The 6,281-nt window shown below is 37.2% G+C and overlaps 1 non-coding gene across 1 annotated transcript; it reads left to right on the top strand.

The window, feature by feature from the left end:
• Window positions 1-3,758: 3,758 nt before the first annotated feature.
• LOC131632946 (small nucleolar RNA R71) lies at window positions 3,759-3,865 on the top strand. Its single transcript, XR_009293184.1, has one exon. It is a non-coding gene; the product is annotated as a small nucleolar RNA R71 (small nucleolar RNA).
• The last annotated feature ends 2,416 nt before the right edge of the window (window positions 3,866-6,281 follow it).

Below are 6,281 nucleotides of genomic sequence, written 5' to 3'. Positions count from 1 at the left end.
AACACCTCCATACCTCAAAAATTGAGAGAGATACACCATGTCAAAGTTGGACTATTTTTGAGAAAAAAATGTGAAAAGAAAAGGTCCAAAATCCAAAATTCTCCAAATGGGCCTATGATTTCTTCACCCAATCTTCATTACAAGCCCATGCACGCCTCAAAGATCATATCCTCATATTTTATATTATTTTATTAATTATTTTGTGATTTTAATCATTTAAAATCATGAATTAATTATGAAAAAAATAAAATACAAAAGATATGATTTGTGTCTATTTTTCAATCATCATCAATCACACAAATATCTAATAATCACTGAAAATTTCGTGCAAGGCTAATTGGTGAAGAAAATATTGGATTTGGACTCATTTAGAAAGTTTTAAAATATATTTTTTCAAATCTTGCAAATCAAGATTTAACAAGATTCTTTGCAGTTTTATTTACCCTAATCCTTCTCTATAAGTAGAAGAGCAAAGCCAAGGTACAAGGATTGGAAAATTGGCAGTCAGAAAAGCTTCAAACCCGAGTCAAAATCTCCAAAAAAAATCAAAGTTCCAATTCCTAATTCCAGAACGGTTCAAGTGTTTTTGGTGATTACAAAACATTCTCTGATCATCATTGAGCGATTCTCGATTGCTTTCGAGATCCAGAACGCCAGGAACGCGCTCCAATAAGCCACGGTTTGCACTTTTCTAAATTTGGTCGATTAGCCTTACTCATGCATCATCATCAATTTTAATTCATGTATTCGTGTTTAATATTGTGTATTGATCGTTTCTGGAGAATTTGGCGTGTTATTATGCTTTTATGAACATACCACCATGTTAGGGTTCATACCTTCGATTTGGGGGTTTATGCTCAAGGTAAAATTGGGACATGTGGTTACCATGGATAGATTCGCGAGGACAAGAAGAATTTGACCATGGTATCGCGAAAAATTTATCTCCCCTCTAGATCCCATTCGTTATTTTACAGGTATGAAAAGAAGCACTTTTACAACGCGTTTTGTAACAAGCGGTGTAAAAGGCTGAGTTGTAGAATTTCTGGGGAGAAGACGATTGCGTGGCGGCCAGCTATTGGCCCAATTCAAAAAAAACGCGCGCGCGTTTTGGTTTGAAGGCCAGCGTGATTCAGCGCATTATGACTCACCCAGATATCGTGCACCCTCAACGCTCTCCCATCCGATCAAACTGGCAACCAATCCAACGCACCTGAAGCCGCAGACGCACCATGGATATTACACGCGCGAAGCATACGATTCCAGCTAAGTTTTGTTTTCTAATTTTTTTTATTTTTATTACATAAACCTCTATTTTCTTATTTTATTTATATATATATTAATTCAGTTTTGTTTTTTTTCTTTTCAATAAAAACTATGTATTTATTTTATTATATTATAAAAACTTTACTTATTTTATTTATTTAATTATTTTATTTGCCTATTAAATATGTAGTTTTTTTATATATGTCTATTATATTTATTATATATTAATTATAATATTTTTATATATTTAATGTTTAATATTTAATTGCATATTTATCCTATTTATACATTTATCCTTTTTTTATTATTTATTTTCTTTTCTTTTTTTTAATTTTTGTTTAAGCATTTAAATATTTTCAAAATTCATATTATCTAATTCACAAAAATTCCTAAAATTTATTTTCACTCAAATTTTGCCTCGATTTAATTAATTAGGTCGCAAGACCAATAATTAATTAAATCGATTTATCATTACACTCTATCTGAATCGTAACCAGGATTGATAATACACTGAATACATTTTCTTTTCTGTGCCTTTTGCAGGGTTAGCAATATGATTACTCCCGACTACGCGCCTGATCCAAAAAAAATACGAAGTTAAGTGTTCTATTCAATTTAATTTAAATTCTATTTGGTTTATCTTTAAAATTAGGGTTTGTTTCGCCTTCATTCTTCTGTTGCGTTGCCTCTTTTCAGGGTTAACCTTAAGGCATCCTCCGACTATCAATCACGTCAGATCAAATGCAAAAAGCTAAGTGCCCTTCATTTAATTACTTATTTCAAATTATTGTCTCGACCTTATTATTTTAGGGTTAGAAACGTTCGCCTCTGAATTAGCCATACACTCACCCTATTTTTGGTTTGTTTGCCTTTTCAGGGTTCGTTGATTGCCAAAGCTATGAGTTTGGTATCCCTAAACTCTAATCTTTTATTCTTTCTGTTTAATTATTACTTATGTCAAACCCTATTAAGGGATCCGCTGGTTTCATTGTCCCCTCCCCCATATTATTACTGTTTCTTGCCTTATAATATCTGCGTGGTTAGTAAAATAGGGAGTGACAACTATTAAATTGAATTAGCCTCATTAATTTACAAGATAATATAATTGAATATAATCACGTGATTGGTGCACACACGCACGCTTTTGGGTAACCCTCTCTGTTCCCTTGTTGCCTGCTGCCTGTTGCCTTTGTGTTTTTTGCAGAATAAGCCACGTCCCTCGAATACGAGGATACCTCAGCCATGCTGCCTCGATAAATAAAGGTCATACGACCCTAAATGATGCTGCCTTCGATACACAAATATGACCTCGACCCTCGGAAGTTGCCTACGGAAAAAGGCTGAGGTATCTTTTGGCTGCCTACGAATGAGGCTTATTCTGATCCTTACCTTAGACTACCTGCCCTTCTATGGCATGGGACAGTCTTATGGCAAAGGATATTTCGATGACCCTTCTACCTCCAAACAAAAGGCTTCCTGCCCCCTTATGGCAAGGATTGACCCTTTCATTCTGAAAGGCTAAAAAGAGACCTATCATCTGAGTTTAAGGTAATTGCCCCTAATTGCTTTGCAATGCTCAATTTTCATATTCTTTCTCACAATTCTTCAAAAACTGGCTACGCTCATTTACGAGCTAAAGTCCACTTTTTTCTTTCATCTACTTTTTCTAAAGACAAACGAGCAAGCAAAACAATTAAGAGCCCATGGAAAACCATGGATGCAAAGGGTGCCTTACACCTTCCCTTTGCATAAATTACCCCCCGAACTCAGATTTCTTTAAAAGGTTTTTTTTCTGTTTCTTTTAGCCTTTCCGATTTAGTTTGGATAAAATAAAAGTCGGTGGCGACTCATGCTTAACCGCGACATTTCGATCGATAAAAAGTCAGTTCACCGTATTACAGGAAGCTATAAAGTTCTCCATCATGATTTCTAGATTTGACTTCCTAGGGGTATTTTGAGCAGCTACAGGCGCTTTTTGGTAGCCAGGTGGTACAGCAGGTGCTTGTCCAGGCGCGTACAACGCATTGTTGTTCTTATAAGAAAAGTTCGGGTGGTTTTTCCATCTAGGGTTGTACGTGTTAGAATAAGGGTTTCCTTGAGCATAGTTTACTTGATCAGATGGGACTCCAGTCAAGATTTGACATTCGGCAACTACATGTCCAGTCAATCCACAAATCTCGCAGTTAGGTGTTACAGCAGCAACGGTGGCTGAAGGAGTGATGGTTAAGTTCTCGATCTTTTGAGTTAAAGCGTCTACTTTAGCGTTAACGCGGTCTATACCACTTATTTCGTACATTCCTCCTTTGGTTTGGGCTTTCTCTAGAGCAGCTCGTTCTCCACCCCATTGGTAATGGTTTTGTGCCATGTTCTCTATGAGTTTGTGTGCTTCATCATGGGGTTTGTCCATTAATGCTCCGCCAGCAGCGGCATCTATAGTCATTTTGGTGTTATATAAGAGACCACCATAGAAGGTATGGATGATCAGCCATGGTTCGAGTCCATGATGAGGGCATATTCTAAGCATGTCCTTGTAACGTTCCCAAGCTTCGAAGAGTGATTCGTTATCTTTCTGGGTAAATCCGTTGATTTGACCTCTGAGCATAGCAGTTTTGCTATGCGGAAAGTATCTCGCTAAGAATACTCTCTTCAATTCGTCCCATGTAGTTATGGAATTGGAAGGCAGGGATTGAAGCCACGCTCTAGCTCTATCTCTCAAAGAGAAAGGGAAAAGGCGTAATCGAATAGCTTCGGAACTAACGTTGTTGGCTTTGATAGTGTCGGCGTATTGCACGAACACGGATAAATGGAGATTGGGGTCGTCTACAGGGTTTCCAGAGAATTGATTCTGTTGAACAGCTTGGACCAGCGAAGGTTTCAGTTCGAAATTGTTTGCCTCAATCGCAGGTGGTGCGATACTTGAATGCGGTTCAGCGCGCGAAGGAGCGGCATAGTCTCTAAGAGGACGAATAGCAGCCATCTCTAACTTTGGGGTGATTTGATTGATTTGATCAGTAAAAGTCAATTCCTGATTAATAGGAATTGGTGCTACTTCGGGAATATTGCGAGCTCGACGTTTGACGTTAATGAAACGTTCGATCTCGTTAATTCGTTGTATTAAATCTCCTCCTTGTGAACGAGTATTTGGCATACAATCGTTCAGAAAGAAAGGGAAGAATTGTCCTAGTCTCTACGGTGTAACAGTGAGTTACGATATCGACTTAAATTGTCCCCGGCAACGGCGCCAAAAACTTGATCGCGACTTTACGTGTCTATAAATCTGATGACTGCAAGTGCACAGTCGTGTCGTGTAGTTTTAAAAGATATCGAATCCACAGGGACTATGAATCGATCTACCGTTATCTAAGGTTACTATGTAAAGCTAGGGCTACTAAAATTTCGATTGTTCCTAAGGGAAAGTGAGTGAAAAATTAAGAATATAATAAAAGACAGATATCAGTATGTATTTCGTTTAACTTAAGGTGATCCGAAGGTCCATTGGCTTTTGCATAATTTAATTAAAAATCTTTACAAATTCAATTGATTAAAAATCCTCATCTCAAACTTTCGCTCTGTTGATTTAGATTACTGTCCTAATCCTAATGTACGCTTTCGCCATCCCATTAGATTTTAGAAAAGCTTTTTGGAAACAACGTAATTAATAAAATGTCCGTTTTATGAAGTTGTTATCTATTTAAATCTCCTAATCTCAAACTTTCGCTCTGTTGACTCGGAACATGCTAATATCCCTAACGTACGCTTTCGCCATCCCGCTCGGGTGTAAAAACAATTTTTGAAAATAAATAAGTTCTAATTAGTTCTAATACGCTTTCGCCGTCCTTAAAACTAATGTCCTATGTCTACTATCCAGTTAAAGATCTCAAACTTTCGCTCTATTGATTTTAACCTTTGACCGTCTTAACCCCTCAAACTTTCGCTCTATTGGTTTTAAGACTTACTAATTAAATTAGACATACAGACCAAAAACAAGTGATAGTTAATAAAACATAATTAAGCCAATTTATTTCGGATCCCTACGGTTAACTTACTTTACATACCGATATCTTAATAATTTAGCCAGACATATTAATATGGTTAAACATGCATAAATCGGTTCGGTTCATAATAATAGGCATAGTAAATGGCATACAATATATCATGCAATAATAATATAAATTAAGGCGGTAAATAAAAACCTGAATTAAATAAATGGTAATTGGATCTTCAAGTACTGAACTTCCACCACAGGTTGGCTGGATCGTTCTTGGAATGGCAGTAAATAAAACAAGGAAGTAAAAGCGATAAATCTAACGTAAGGCTAGATCTATAAAAAGTTCACAACAATTTCCAGTGTAGAAATCGTTGTGAGAAAATAAGTGTTTGAATGAAAGCAGAATAAAGAAATACGGTTCGCGGTACAATTTCGGCAGCACTTCGTTGGCAGGAAATCAGACCCTTTGGAAGTGAGGTAGCAGGTTCTATTTATAGGAGAGGTTTTGCTGTGACGCTGCGTGAAAAGTGGGGACTTTGCAGACTGGGTGTGGAGACGTGCGTCTCCATTTCTTCAGGAAGCGGCCTTGACTGACTTGAGACGTGCGTCTCAAGTGGAGAAGATGTAGGAAGGCTTGGAGACGTGCGTCTCCTTTTGCTGAGGTGGCCTTTGGAACGTTGGAGACGTGCGTCTCCACTAGCTGGGAAGGTTTGGGCCACGCGCCTTTGGTTCCATGGTGGGCTGGACTGTCTCTTTTGGGCCTTTTGGGTCCTAATTGCACCCCTCTTTCACTTCAGCACTCCTTTTTCATCTTTTAGGCATAAATATTGGTCATTTAAGCTCCATTTTCTTTCCTTTTCGCAAATAGTCGTGATTAGAGTGTAAAACCTGAAACAAAGCAAATACTCGCGTAATATCATAATAAATTTACATAATAAATTGAAAATGCTATAAATATCTATGGATTTTAAGCTAAATATACGATATAAAATCGTGTTATCAGTTCTTCCACAGGATGTTTCATACCAAT

Source organism: Vicia villosa, unplaced genomic scaffold (assembly GCF_029867415.1).
Source record: "Vicia villosa cultivar HV-30 ecotype Madison, WI unplaced genomic scaffold, Vvil1.0 ctg.001053F_1_1_1, whole genome shotgun sequence".
Classification (NCBI taxonomy): Eukaryota; Viridiplantae; Streptophyta; class Magnoliopsida; order Fabales; family Fabaceae; genus Vicia; species Vicia villosa.
This window is presented reverse-complemented; position numbering and strand designations above follow the sequence as displayed.